General features: G+C 44.2%; 1 protein-coding gene across 1 annotated transcript in view; it reads left to right on the forward strand.

Annotated features, from left to right (window-relative positions):
- The first annotated feature begins 2,324 nt into the window (after positions 1–2,324).
- Positions 2,325–15,284, forward strand: part of LOC111144930 (lysine acetyltransferase 6B) — a 188,178-nt gene continuing 175,218 nt past the window's right edge. Inside the window, exons 1-2 of the mRNA XM_022499539.1 lie at positions 2,325–2,463; positions 13,547–13,616. The gene's annotated coding sequence lies outside the window, so the exon portion shown is untranslated. The remainder of the gene's footprint in view (positions 2,464–13,546; positions 13,617–15,284) is intronic.

Below are 15,284 nucleotides of genomic sequence, written 5' to 3' on the forward strand. Positions count from 1 at the left end.
CTTCTGTGTTTGCCAGCTCCTGGGGTTACAGGAGCACAAGTTTAGACAAATAAGGACCATTTCTCTCTAAAGGTGTCTCAAGGTGTCTCCCCGGAAATCCATGTGGCTAACTCATTAGTGATAGCAAGTGTTAGATGCTCATAAATTTCCCACAGTTCATTGGCTGAAGACATCTTAATTGTAGACTTTTTGGCTTTTAATATCTTTGGTTGCTTCTTTAACATACTTCAGTTTGAGTATACAGATTCGGGGTTTTGAAACTTGTTTTTAATTAAGACATGGTTTATTTTTATTACTTGAGATAAAATGCAGTCTGGGGGACTCAAATCTAAGTTACAAAATAAAGTGCATCTATCTGGGCAGACCATAGGAAAAAAAATATATAACATAAAGGATGATGTGTCTGCCAGGATTCCTAAGTTTACTTAGTAGCTTCTTGGGAGAAGGAAAACCCCAGCACCTGCCTTATGAAAAGAACATACCTTGTAAATGTCTTACTTTTTGAAATACCTAAATGAACTAGGCTGAATTATGAACCAGTGGCTGGTAAAAATTCACCTTGAGGGAGCTACTGAAGATGCTAAGTAGGAGATAGAGACTGAGGAAACTCAACCTGCTGTTTGTTTGTTTTATCAGTAATGTAGCTCAAAAGTAGCCAAGCCAGTGGTGGATGGGGGGAACTTTCCCTGTGTTTTGTTTCCCTGAGCAGAGCCTGCGAATGCCAAGATTTAATCTAAAGAGGTTTGTGTTTTAAAAACTAACAACCAAGTAATAAAACACCTATAAAAGGGGTTTATAATGGAACCGGTGACAGTTTTGAGTGTAGTATTACAACTCTTCTGCTCCCCTCTCTCTTTTTCTATCCTTTCATCCAGCTCTGTGCCCTTTGTCTTAGCTCCTTTCTCACCTTGTTGCCAAGAAGCATGTAAGTAGGGGCAGCTCACACCCCAAAGGAGCAGACATTTTTAAAGAGTGAAGTGTGTATTGTGCACTGCATTTGTTGACAGGGTTGTGCTGCCTGTTTTGTTTGTCTGAAATGTTGCTCTAGCGAAGTATCTACCGAGTTTACACAGTGGTTTTGAATGGGGAATTGAAGATGCTGCTGGAGTGAGTGTTAGTGGCATGAGGATGTTGGAGTCAACCAGGGCAGGAAGCCCGGAGGGGGGGGGGGGGCCTCTCCCTGGCACCTTGCCTCACCCTGCCAGGTCCCAAGATCTCCCTGACTTCAGGGAAAGACTTCAATCAACAGGTGGTTTTCCACCCAGGCCACCAAGCCTGGAACTTGGTTCTTTTACAAAGCCATAGTTCTCCCCCTCCCGAAGTAATGGCACCTCAGAAGGGAAACTTCGAACTCCAACTCTCTAGGAGCCATTTCCCGAGCCTACTTTTCCTATTTTCTGAAGTCTCCCTTACCAGCATCCCATCCATCCTCGGGAAGAGTGAGGGACGCTCTTTTCAGAGTCTGGAGGGCGCTGGGAGGCATGTGGGCAGCGTCAGAGTGGCCTCGCCTGGGCGGCCAGAGGAGCCCCAGCCTCCCTCACGTGGGCCTCAGGAACTCGGGGGGCCCAGGGGAAGCCTGGAAAACCGAACTTCACCATCAGCCTTCCTTCGAGCGCTGGCTAGAGGAGAGGGGGGAAGGGCCCCCCAGCGGTCTTTCCCCCACTCCCCCCGCCCCCAGCACCTCTGCCATCCGGCTGCACCGCCCAAGAAAGCACTCAGAACGCAGCTCTGAGCTCTCCAGCTCATCGCAGGCCGGGAGAAATCATCTTGAGGGGGGCAGTTTTCCCCCTCCTGCCCGCGTCTGACATTCCCACTCCCACCCAAGGATGCTGCCGCCGTGCCCTGTCCGCGGTCGCTGAATGTCACTGCTCCCTCTTCCTCCTGATCAGGGTAGACACAGCTCCCGAGGCATCTCCTACCCCCAAACTGCCGCGATCACCGGAGGGTGTAAGGCCCGGGTGGAGGACGAAGTTTGGGGCCCACAGCGGCGGGAGGGGGGGCGCGTTGGCGAGGACCGCACCTCTCAGTCCCAGCCCTGGCGGGCACACTCCCCGCCCCAAACGGCCCAGGCTTCCCCATCCTCTCGCGGACACCGGCATCCCCGCCCTCCCCCGAGGGCGGCAAGCGGAGCCCCCCAGGGCGGAGGCAGGTACCCCCGGGGCGGGGACTGGGGCGGGCGGGGTCCAGGCTGCGCCCCCGGCCGGGCCGGGCGGGCTAGCTGGCGGCGCGGGGGGAGCGGGGCTGGGCGGCGCTGCCTCGGGCTCTGTGCGCTGCAGCCCGGAGCCGAGGAGGAGGAGGCGGAGGAGGAGAAGGAGGCGGCGGCGGTGGGTCCCGGGCGGGGGGAGCGCGGCGCTGCGGACCCGGGCGGCTGGCAAAGGACGAGGCGGAGGCTGAGGAAGGCAGCGGGGAGACCCGGGCTGCAGCAACAAAGGGCAGCAAGCGATTGGCCGGGCTGCAGGCGAGGTTAGCCGGGGACCGGGGTGGCTGGAGGCAGCGGCGAACGGTGCACGTGCTTGCAGACACGGGCGAGTGTGGAGCCGGGGGGTGCACGCCCGGCGGGTAGGGGGCTTGCTCCCCTTCGGCATGGGATGGCGAGGAGGCTGCAGCGACATCGTTCTGGCTGCACCCGGCCTGGGGCTTGCAGGGTAGGGGTGTGTGGGGGGTAAGGATGCGAGCCAGGGGGCGGGCGAGTAGTCGCCCGGGACGGGACGGGAGAGGGTGGAGGAGGGGGCGGGATGGAACGCTCCGGGCGGCGCGCCCGTCCGCGCGCTCCACCGCGGGAGCTGGCGACTGAGAACCTCGAATTTTAACTTCGCGTGCCCGCCCGCGCGCGCCCGCCCGCGCCCACCCCTAAATCCTGCGGCCGCCGCCAGCGATCAGCTCTCACACAAACTTTAGCTGCGGGCTAGGGGATTTGGGGTTGAGTGGGGGAGGGGAGAGGGAAAAGGCCCTCTGATTGGCGTTGTGTGCAACCAATAAGGCCAAGCGTCTTTCCTGCGAGTAGACCCAATCCATTTCTAGAGGTGGAGGGGGCGGGTAGGTGGAAGTAGAGGTGGCGCGGTGTCTGGGAGAGAGAAAAAGAGCTGGACCAATAGGTGCCCAGAAGAGGCGGGCCCCGCAGTCTGTTGATTGGTACTGGCAGTGGACCCACCCCCAGGGTGGTTCCGGAGGGGGGAATGATGGGTCGAGGGGTGTGTCTATGCGGAGGCGAGATGACCGGCAGGAACCTGCCCCAATGGGCTGCAGAGTGGCTAGTGTGTGGGTGACGGACAGACCCGCAGGCCAACGGGTGGCCATAAGTATCTGTGGTCTCGTCCAATGGAGCAACGCCGGGGCGGGGCCGCGGCTCGGGTTTAATGAGACTCCATTGGGCTGTAATCAGTGTCATGTCGGATTCATGTCAACGACAACAACAGGGGGACACAAAATGGCGGCGGCTTAGCTCCTACCCCTGGCGGCGGCGGCAGCGGTGGCGGAGGCGACGGCACCTCCTCCAGGCGGCAGCCGCGTGTTCTTTCTCAGGCAGCGGCAGCGCCCCCGGCAGGCGCCGTGGCGGTGGCGCGCGGCCAGGTCTGTCACCCACCCCGCGCATTCCCAGGGGGGGGGGGCGGGGGGGGGGGGGGGCGGGGGGGGGGGGGGGATCGGGGGCTTGTGACGCCCCTCCCACAGGCCTCTGCGCGAGGGTCACCGCGGGGCCGCTCGGGGTCAGGCTGCCCCTGAGCGTGACGGTAGGGGGCGGGGGAAAAGGGAGGAGGGACAGGCCCCGCCCCTCAGCAGGGCCTCCGGGGCAAGGGGCGGGGCTCGAGGTGGAGGGGGCGGGGTGATACCGGGGTGGGGGCGGGGCTCGGGTGGTTGGAAGGCGGGGGTTTGGAGGGGGTTTCTGAGGGGGAGGGACGTGGGGGGGGGGGGGGGGGGCCGGGGAGTGTCTAGAAGGGGGGGGGGGGGGTGGGTGCGAGGGGAAACTGGAGGTGTGCAAGCAGGGGCAAAGTGAGGGTAGGGAGAGGTGCAACATTGGAGATGTGGTAGGTGAATCCAGGGGTATGTGAAGGCAAGTGAAAGGATGCAGAAAGGTGGGATTGCAGTTATCTGGGGACAGTAAGAATAGGTTTGGGTGTGGTGGATATGGAGTGGTATCGAGAGCAGTGCAGAGTAGATACTGGATTGCGGGGAGTATTGGAATGTGAGGAGCAAGTATACAGTTGTTGTGGTGGGAAGCAGGTATCTGGATAAACCGGCATTGGAATTATAAAGGATGTATGGGGTCTATGAAGCCTTGAAAAAAACATGGAAGAGTGACATGGATATACTTGGGAGAGTCTTGAACGATGATCAGACAGCAGAGCAGAACTTGCGTAATATCTATAGCGGAAGATCTTATGGGGATGGGTGATTCAGGGGGCTGAGAAAAGGTGGCAGTTGTGGGAAAAAAAAATTGGTAGGGCTGGGCAGTGGGTCTCGGTGCATGTGATTTGGGGGACCACCAGGAGTAGGGATAGGGCAAAGAAAGGTGTTGGTTTGGGAGACCAGGTTGTTGACAGGCTGGATTTCTTGCGTGAAACTTGAGCTGGAATCTTGAAGGTGGGGCAGGGTGTCTGTCTCAGGGGAAGCTCCAGTATTACCTTGGGAAAGGACATTGTGTCTTTTTGAATTTGTAAGTACTTTGGTATGGGTAGAGTGCAGGAAGTTGTGGGAGACTAGGGGCAAAGGAAGAGAAGGGACTAGGTTACAAATGGTTTCCTGTGCCCCATGAAGTTGTTTAAGCCCTGCGATTGGGAGAAGGTATTGGGATGTGATAAATGGAGTATTGGACAAAGGTTGTGAGAGAACAGTAATAAAGAGTTACAGATGTGGAAAATAAGAAAGGAGAACCAGTGAACAAAGTGTCAAGTATGTTTGGGGTGGAGGTACAAAGAAATAAAAAGTGGAGTATTATAAAGACCCTTCTGTATATGGATGGGGGCTGAAAGTAGAAAATGGGAAATTAATTACGTTGGGATAGTGTCTGGTGGTGCTCCAAAAAAGTTGCCATTATTATTATTTTGGTATAATTGCGAGTAAAGTACATTCTTTCTGTCTTACTTGTGTACCCTGGATTTTCTGGGATAGCCCTGAAATAAAACACTCCATTCATTCCATTCTTACCCGTTAATTCTTCACGTATGCATTAAAATGAATTGGGGCAATCTTTTTATGTTTTTAAGAGGATTAGGAAAATACTGCACGTTTCAGTAAAGGGTAAGATTTTTACCTGAGACCCTCTACTTAGGGTTGAAGGTTGGGGAGGTGAAATGATGACTTAAAAAAAAAGACAGAAGATAGCAGAAGGTGGTAACATTAAAGAAGGAACTTACGGGAATGAATGGTTGAGAGTGATGACGTGGTCAGTGGAAGTTTTACCTACCAGCCATACCCAGGCCTCTGAGTAGAGTGGGTGTTCAGTCATTGCCCTTACACCAAATGTTTATCTTACACACTTCTTGTGAAGATAAGATTGAAACTGTCAGGTGTAAGGCATAACATGAATGAATGGTAAAATAGGGTGAGTGTGGAAGGGTAGCTGAGGAATTTAATAAGTAATTTTAATGTACTTCAAAAAACTTCATGAATTTTTACATACTAGTTAACCAACTGATCTGGCTTTGTTAAAGGCCAGGATTCCTAACAGGTGACTTTTTCAGTCTCTTATATAGTTTTCTACAAAATACCTTCAGTTTTCCACATGCATATACTTGCTTTTATTTGTATAAAGTGAGCAGAAAGGAAATTGTTTCATGAAAGTTGGGGATGTGTGAGCTATAGTGATCAGTCTTTGCTTGCGAAATGGTAATAGTGCTTGGATGGAAGAAGTGTGTTGAAGGGATCTTTTTCTTCCCTTAAGATGTTTTAATTTGCATTCCCAAAGCACCTTTAAGCACTTTTTTGTGAGTTACAATCTTGCACAATTTTTTTTTTTTTAAATTATCCATTCTACTGTTGTTGGATATTTTGAGTTGTTCCCAGTTTGGGGAAATTGTGAACAGAGCTGCTATGAGTGTTCCTGTCCCTGTCATCTGGTTACACATGTACATATGTTTCTCTAAGATGTACACCGCGGAATGGAATTGCTAATTCATGGGCACGGTGACTATTTATCTTAACTTATGCCTGTTTCTCAGTGTAATTATTAATACAACATTAATGCTCAAAAGTGTTTGGATGATGAGTTGTATGGTTGCTCTAGTCATGAGGAATGCTTGTCTTCAACTTGACTAGGTACTGACTGGTCAAGCTGGTTTCCAAAGTGTGTACCAGACCACACTCCCTTCTGTGATATATGAGAATTCCAATGCTTCTTGTCCTCTTCACATCTCAGATTTGGTAGCTTTTCAAATTAGCCAATCTGGTAAACTTTGCATTTAACTGGTTAGTAATCAGGTTGAATAGCTTTCCATATATTAATTGACTGTTTGGATTTCCTCATTTGTAAAATTCCTGTTCAAGTCTGCCCCTTACTTATTTATTTTTTAAATGGGGCCTTGTGTCTTTTAATGGTATTTCGAAGTTCTTTATTTGTTTTGTCATGTGTGTATGTTGCAAATGCCTACTTCCATCCTGTGGCTTGCCTTTTCACTTTATGGTGTCTTTTAATGAACAGAAGTTCTTAATTTTAATGGAGTCAAATTTATTGGTCTTTTCTTTATGGTTAGTGCTTTTTGTGTCTTGTTTTAAGACTCTTTTCCTACCCTCAGGTCAAGAATATATTCTCTTATATGGTATTATCTTCTAAAAGCTTTATTGACCTTAAAAGATGTATGATTATGAGTAAAATACACTGTTCTTGATCCTATCCTTGCCATTACAGATCTGTTTTTGCCTTTGTTCACTTCTGTGTGTTGTCTTGAATTTTTACTTGTCCACAGCTATAACTAAGGGCCAGGTGCTGACTTCCCCTGTCTCTTAGGAGAAAATGGTCATATAGACAGAAGTTCAGCCAGATTAGATTTTACAGGTCTCCAGCTGACTGTATTGCCCTTTTTCCTTTTATGAGCTAGTATTTTCTTGTGTTCCTGCTATGTGTCTGCCACCATCCTTGGTTCTCTCATATTTGTTATCTCAGTTATTCCTCTTAACAGTTCTGCCAAACAGGGGTGTATAATCTTTTTCACAGAGGACAAAACAGAGACTTAAATTGATTAACATGTCCAGTATCCCACAGCTTAGAAAGCTGGCAGAGTGGGGACTTGATCCCTGAACTCTCTACATAATGTCCCATCATGGCACACCTCCTTACTGAATAAGATTTCAGACCTCTAATAATATCCCAAACCAAGGAGAGTGACTCTCTTACTTAAAATGTAACATGTCCTCATGAAAGCACACAGAGGGGTGCCCAGGTGGCTCTGTCGGTTAAGCATCTGCCTTCTGCTCAGATCTCAGGGTCCTGGGATCAAGCCCCAGGGTCACTTAGGCTCCCTGGGGAGTCTGCTTCTTCCTCTACTCCCCCACCCCGGCCCCACCCACCGCTTGTGCTCTGTCTCATATAGAATCTTTTTTTTTATTTTTAAAATTTTTTTTCAAGATTTTATTTATTTATTTCACAGAGAGAGATTACAAGTGGGCAGAGAGGCAGGCAGAGAGAGAGAGAGTGGAGGAAGCAGGCTCCCTGCCGAGCAGAGAGCCCGATGTGCAACTCGATCCCAGGACCCTGAGATCATGACCTGAGCCGAAGGCAGAGGCTTAACCCACTGAGCCACCCAGGCGCCTTCACATAGAATTAAAAAAAAAAAAAAAAAAAAAAAAAAAAGACACATGTAGAGATAGTTACTTTGAAACTCAATAAAATTATTGACCTTTCTGTATATTAAAGTAAGTGGAGTAGTTAGTGGGCCTTAAGGGCTCTTGGTATAGGTGAAAGAGGTCCTGTAAACCCTTGAGATTGTATGCAAATGACTGTATGCACATGTGTTCATTTTTAAAAATAGATCTATAGGATTTTTTTTTTCTTATGATTTTATTTGTTTATTTGACAGAGGCATGCAGAGGGAGAGGGAGAAACAGGCTCTCCGCAGAGCAGGGAGCCCAGCTCGGGGCTCCATCCCAGGACCCTGGGATCATAACATGACCTGAAGGCAGTGGCTTAACCAACTGAGCCACCTAGGTGCCCCTAGATCTGTAGTTTTCTTGAGGTTCTCAAAGGGGAACCTTAATTGGTTTTCAGGCTCTACAGGCTATCCTTTTTATCCTTTTTGAAGACATCTGTAATAAAACTAATAAAACTAATACAGAATTCTTATATATGATCTGTATTTTCAAAATAATCTTCTAAAAATTCAGGTGTCAGATTTTTTTTCTCAATACATTGTTCTCAGTCTTTATCATTAAAACCTGGTTAAAGCTAATTTATAATTAGGAAGAAATCTAGGGTTGAATAGGAATTTTTGAATGCCAAAAAAAGACATTCTAAATTTAGTTGATTATTTCTTAAGTGAGAGTGCTTAGTTATAATATCATCATTATTAATCAGTGTACCCTGGCTCCAAAGGCCTGATGACTTCAAATGACTTTTCATCTTGTCTCTAAAATCCTCTGTTTTACAAGGGATCAAATTTCCTGTGAGGTTCCTAACAGTGTGATTAAAGTTTAGAGACTGAAACTATTGAGCACGTAAATGTAGGGATGACTTCGCAAACCTAATTCTTGGGCTTCACCAGATTTGGGGCATGTCTCTACTAATTTATGATGATGATGTTGAAACTAATCTTTGCTAAGGATTATGGAAGTCATAATAGTTTATTGATGGTTCAGTTATTGTTTGTTGAAGCAGATTTACACAATTACAGTTTAATGACATAACAAGGATATTGTCAACTAGGAAGCATGACATGAAAAATTAAACTAACAATTAATATAATACATATTAGTTGAAATGATAATTTTCATGGTGATTTAGCCTCTCAGAAATCCTTGGAAAACATTATTAGCTTGTGAATTGAAAACTCTTGATGTTAATGAGTAGTGAGAAAGAATTTAGTATTATTCCCAAAAAATGGGGAATTAAATATTCAATTCAATTAACATTTATTGAGTGCCTACTCTGGGCTTGCTGCTGAGTTAGGCTCATAAATATAAGTTGAACAAGATTGATGTTGGGAAAGATGAAGTCCTGGTTGCTTTTGTTTGTTCAGTCATCCTTCCCTCCAACTTACACTGGATGGATACTATTGCCAGAGAGATTCAAACATTGAACAAATTTGTGCACATGCGTGGGTGCACTTCACTGTGCTGTATTGTGTCTACTTCTGCATTGGCTTCCTATTCATCTGTCACGTTCACACGCCTCAGCCTGGTTTTCGTTACATCCAACTTTATTTCTTTCTTCTCTTCAACACGTGCATATGCACCTTTTTTTTTAGGCAGTTCATTCTTAGCTCCTCTGCCCTCTGCTAGATTCCCTTCATTGGTTCCCTGGTGTGGCCATCTAGCAGATAGGCACGCCACCCCTCTTATGTTCACGTAGTGGTTCTGGGAAATCTAGGGGCATACAAAGGTGAAATCAGACCTGAATCCTGCTCTTAAGAATTTCATGGTTCTAGTAAGGGAGATGAGGTCAGTACACAAATAAGCATAATACAAAATGGGAAATGAATGCTAAAATATTAAGATAGCTAAAAGCTTCCTGTTAGACAAAGAGATATAGGGCTTTCAGTGAGATGGTGTCAGTTTTTGCTGGACCACGAAGGATTTAAATTTTCATTTCATTTGGATTACGAAACTGGGCGGTTGTCCAATTCAAGCTCCAGTTTACGTCCCACCCACCCAAGGGGTGTTCTGCCCACTCGGCAAGGGAAAGTCACAGTGGTTTCCAGACTTTTTTCCTGCTGTAGTCGGAGGAACCCTTTCTGTGAAGTGACTCTTCAGAAGCCTAGTATAAATGGGACAACTAAAATGGAGCGCCTTCGTTGGGTGCACGGACTTATGTAACCTTAGTGTTGAACATAGTGCAGGTGATAACTTGAGGTACTTTCTCACAACACGTCCAAGGAGTCTTATTTGAAAGCCAGTGGAGACACAGGAAAGACTTTAGGTTTTAGCATTGGAAGTAAATTCTTCAGACTTAGTGGTCTGAAGCCTTGACCAAGTCATGTCTCAGTTTTCCGTTTGCAAGATCAGGCAACAGTGCTACCTTACAGAGTTGTTTTAAGGTTTACTGATATCTATGTGTGTGTACTGATAGTGTATGTGAAGTGCCTGGCCTGCAGTAGGTGTCAGAAAATGGTTGGTATTATAGTTAGTGCTCTTTTTTTTTAATGACTTACTGAGGTGGAATTTGCATAACAATAATTTAACCATTTAAAGTGAACAATTCAGTTGTATTTAGTAAATCCTGGTGTTGTGTGACCACCACCTCTATCTAGTTCCAAAATATTTTCATCAATCTAAGATAAAATCCCTTACCCATTAAGCAGTTTCTCTTCATCCCTCCACTCCCCAGTCCCCACCAATCTATCAGTTCTGGATGTTTCATATAAATGGAATTATACCATATGTGACTTTTTGTGTCTGGCTTCTTTTGCAACATATTTTTAAGGTTCATCCAAAGTGTAGCATATATCAGCGTTTTTCTTTTTAATGACTGAATAATATTCCACTGCATGGATATGCCATCTTTTGTTAATCTATTCAACTGTTCTTTAAAAAAATTTTTTTCCTTTTAAGTTTTTTTATTTAATTTAAATTCAGTTAATTAACAGAGGGTGTATGATTAGTTTCAGAGGTAGAGTTCAGTGATTCAGTTGTGTATAATACCCAGTGTTAATTCCATTGCATGCCCTTCTTAATACCCATCACCCAGTTTCCATTCAGCTATCGATGGACATTTTGGTCTGTGTCCACTTTCTGGCTATTGAGAATAGTGCTGTTATGAACAGGCGTGTATGTGTACTTACTTGAGTACCTGTTTTCAGTTCATCAGGATATAAACCTACATGTTGAATTGTAGGGTCTTTTTTTTTTTTAAGATTTTATTTATTTATTTGACAGATCACAAGTAGGCAGAGAGGCAGGCAGAGAGAGAGAGAGGGTGAAGCAGGCTCCCTGCTGAGCGGAGAGCCTGATGTGGGGCTCGATCCCAGAACCCTGGGATCATGACCTGAGCTGAAGGCAGAGGCTTTAACCCACTGAGCCACCCAGGTGTCCCCTTGAATTGTAGGGTCTTATGGCAATTTCCTTTTTAGCTTTTTGAAGAACAACCAAACAGTGCTTTGTTTCTGAATTGCTTCTTATGCCTCTAGCACCTACCATAAGGCTGCATACAGGGAATGTCTTGCTAAATGTTGTTGGTTGTTCTTTGATTAGTATTTTTATCTTCTCCTTCCAGTTCATATATTCGGGGCCTCGAGCATTAATTTTTGGGGAAATAGATATGTCCAGGATTTGAGTTAACAAATGGGATGATGTTTGATGGCAGATAGCAGATATTTGTTAACTTTGGACACTGCTTTGCGCAAGTGTGCAGATAGCCTGTGCTGAGTGGTTAGACAAGGAAAAAAGTTAAGGTCTCTTCCCTTAAGCAGTGTATGTTCTGTTTCAGAAGATACTGTTAAGATGTGTGGATCCTCACTCAGTTACATAATAGGCTGTGAAAAAATCCAGGAGCATATAAAAGTGGGAAAGCTAAAAATAACTGTTAGCAAGTAAAACCCAGGATGACAAGAGAGTAAACTCTATTGTTAATCCTTATTTTTTTTAACCACTGTTTTTGGCTCATCTGTGATATGACTCAAGTGTTATGACATTGATTTTGAAACAACACACAGCTTTAGTGAAAGCATCGAGGAGGTTTCACATAATATTTATGATCCAGGGTATTTTGACTCCTCTTATGCTGACATGAATATTTCTGAATAGTGTTGATATTTATATAATACTAATGAAGCCAAAAGCGCGTGTTGGACTAAGCATTTCTCTAGATCTGTTTCAAATAGTTTGTAATGAATGATGTAAATACATCCATACAACCATATAATTTACTGATATTATTTTGTAGTTAAAAATAAAGTGATTCAAAACCTTAGAAAATAGAATAATTTAATTTGATGTTGCATGAGTCCCCAGAATTAATTTGGAATGATTCACTCCCTTTTTGATAGCCTTTTAGTCCAACTTTCATTTTACTGAAAAAAATGAAAAGAGGATAATGATTTTTAGGGTTGTCCTTCTGATAGAATGTCCTGTCTGCATGTGAAACAAATCCTAGTGCTCTGAAAAAGAGAGGTGGTGTGGATAATTCCAAATCAGGGGAAAAAAAGCCTTTCTTTTTGGCTTTTGAATGAATTATGCATCTTTTCCTGTAGACTTGTCTTTCTAGTTAGATACTGCTTCGACTAAAACTAAATTGGTTTTCAATCTATTCTCTTACTGTATACCAGTTTACAGTGGGGGCAGTGGGTTGTCAGTAACAAACCCGCCTAAGATTAAAAAAATTTGCAGTGGATAATACACAAAGTGGATAATATACATGTGTTTAGTTGCGAATTGGCTACAGATAAGCGACTACTGATTTTGTTCCTCTCCTAGCTGTGTGTGTGTGTGTGTGTGTGTGTGTGTGTGTGCTTTAACACTGATTCTGGTTGTAGCATAGAGCTGCTGAGTTACATCTGCTTCTGCCTAATTAACTCTGTTGGTTGGTGTCAGATGAGAGCTAATTTTGAGATTAAATTGAGGAGTGGGGTGTGTGTGTCTGTGGCGCTGGGGGAGGGGAGAAGGAGGATCTAAGGTTGCTTCGTTGTTTTGTATAAGATCCAGTGTAATTATTCACATTGTTGTTTTAAATTTATTTTTTGCCTTTGAAGTGAAAATGATCACTATTGTCTGAAGTGTGATGTGTGCCAGTATATACTTATTCTTGTGGAAACTGGTATAGTCTTCTCTTAGGTGCAGGTATTGGCCGTATCTTGATTGTCCAGTCAGTACATAGATGAAAGGTGACCTTTGGGACAAATCGTGAACGTTTCCTGGAAAGTTAATAACTGAGTTTCAAATGACATTTGACTTTTTTGTTTTCAGACAAAATGTTATACCTGCCTGGCTTTTTGAGCAATACCAAGATTTTTTTCCCCCTGTGGTGAGCTTCTTTCTTAGACTTTGTCACAGCCTGGCTTTATTTTATTTTATTTTATTTTGGAGTAGGCTCCACACCCAGCGTGGGGTTTGAACTCAAAATCTTGAGATCAGAACCAAAGCTGAGATCCAGTTGGATACTTAACTGACTGAGCCACCCAGGTGCTCCTATCACAACCTGATTTTTAAAATTTGGAAAACACATATGGTCTTAAGAGCAAAATTTTTCTCTTTGAGCATGGCTGTGGGGTTTCATTTCCTGTCCTGAATTCCATTTTTTTAAATACCCTTAAATGGTAGGAAAGAGTTAATATAGCACCAAAAGTAAAGTGCTGATAAACTCATTGCAGTTGTTTGTATTGGATAGTTGTGTAGATCCATAGATGGTTCCTGAATTGGAAGGATGTCTTTATGCCCAGGTTAACATTTACTTTTTTTCCTTTGGCAGATTTGCTTGAAGATCTGGACAATCTTCTTTTTTGTCATGGACTGTTAATACATTTGGAGTTCCAATTCTGGTATTTTCCCTTATTTTATTATATTTTTAAGATACAGAATGTCAGTCTTAACTGAAATGTGTTGTTAAATGGATATGAATGATTCTGTTGATTATGTGTAAAGATAGTGGTAATACCTTGTCATGAAGGTATATTTTGAGTTTTTACTAGTTTTTGTTTTAAGGTATGTTCGTTTACTTGTGTAACCAAAATGCCTGAGAGCACCTTTGCGATATTGGGTACTCTTCTGTGACCTCTCCTCCTGTTTCCTGCAGTTGTATTTTGTGCAATCAAATTAAACGAGTGGATTCATCCTGAGTAAACGATAAAAGGTGAAATAGTTACATGAACATAATGAAATGTCTTCTAATGAAAATTTGCCCCAAACCGTTTTACTTTGGAAAGATGTGTCCTATTCTAAACTTAACACACAGTGATTCCCATGTTCTATCTTGAAAGTAGTTGCACTGTGAAAGCCAGTGGCTTTATTCCTAAACACACCATATTCCAAGTCTAACATTTTTTTCAGTGGTTTATATGATGACAGAGGGGAGCACTTACTAGATTTGCAGATGACATAGATGACAGAATCAAGATTCAAAACGATCAAACAGGTTGGAAGATAGACTCAAACCAACAAAATGAACTTGAACCGTAATAAATTTTAAATCCCAACATTTATATTTGCACACGGAAGGGAATGGAAAGACTCAGCTTGACCGCATTTTTGAAAGAAGAGCTGGGATTTTTAGTTGGACTGTATGCTTACCATGAGTCAGTTGTGTGGCAAGGCTGTTAAGAAAGTTCACATAACCTTGGATTACATTTATGCTTGGATAATGCCTGGACTGCCAGATTTTGAGATGGACATTAGCCAAACTAGTGAGCAACGAAAAGAAGGAAGTGCTTGGCAACCACGTGATGTGCAAGTGTTAAGGAACTGGAATAAGAGTGGTCTAAAGTGGGGCGGGAGGTAGGTGGAGTTCAGTTTTAGTGGTTTTCAAAAGATTCTTATTTTCAAATATTTGAAGGCCTGTTACATTAAAGAATTAGTAAGAATTTCTTGGGAATGTTTTAAGGAAACCAAGACTAGAGGGTAGAAGTTCTAGGAAGACAGATTTTGGGTCTTGTGAGCAAGGAATATATTATTACAGTTAGAGCTGTCCAGTAGTGGCGTGAACTGTCTCAAAAAGTAATAAATTCTCTGTCACTGGAAGTATTTTAAGATTTGATGGCCCATCTGTTGGGGTTATTGAACGAGGAATCTTTTACTAGATAACTAGAGATTAGATGGGATGACCTTTTCAGTCCCTTTAATCCCCAAATTTCTGAATCCCGAGGGGAAAAAAAATGTGAACATACAGTTTACTGACTGCAAAGAGAGGACAATCCTTTTTAAACTGCCTCTTTCAGGCTGACTGAGCAAGTGTAGTTCAGTGGCCCAGTTTTTCAGCAACAGAGCAAATGTTACGTTTGTCACTGTATCTGGCTAGTCTCGAGGAAAGGTGTTATTTTTCCCTTGTAGACAGGTTAAGTAAATAACCAGATATACATTTAATTTTTTTTATGAGGCATTTTTCAAACTGTACAGACAGTTGCATTAATGGGAAGTGATGATAGCTACTATATGTTGAATATTAGATAGCATATTCACTTAATTCTCTTAGCACTCCAGTGAGGGATTTACTA

Source organism: Enhydra lutris, unplaced genomic scaffold, assembly GCF_002288905.1.
Source record: "Enhydra lutris kenyoni isolate GAN:26980312 unplaced genomic scaffold, ASM228890v2 scaffoldscaffold12, whole genome shotgun sequence".
Lineage (NCBI taxonomy): Eukaryota > Metazoa > Chordata > Mammalia > Carnivora > Mustelidae > Enhydra > Enhydra lutris.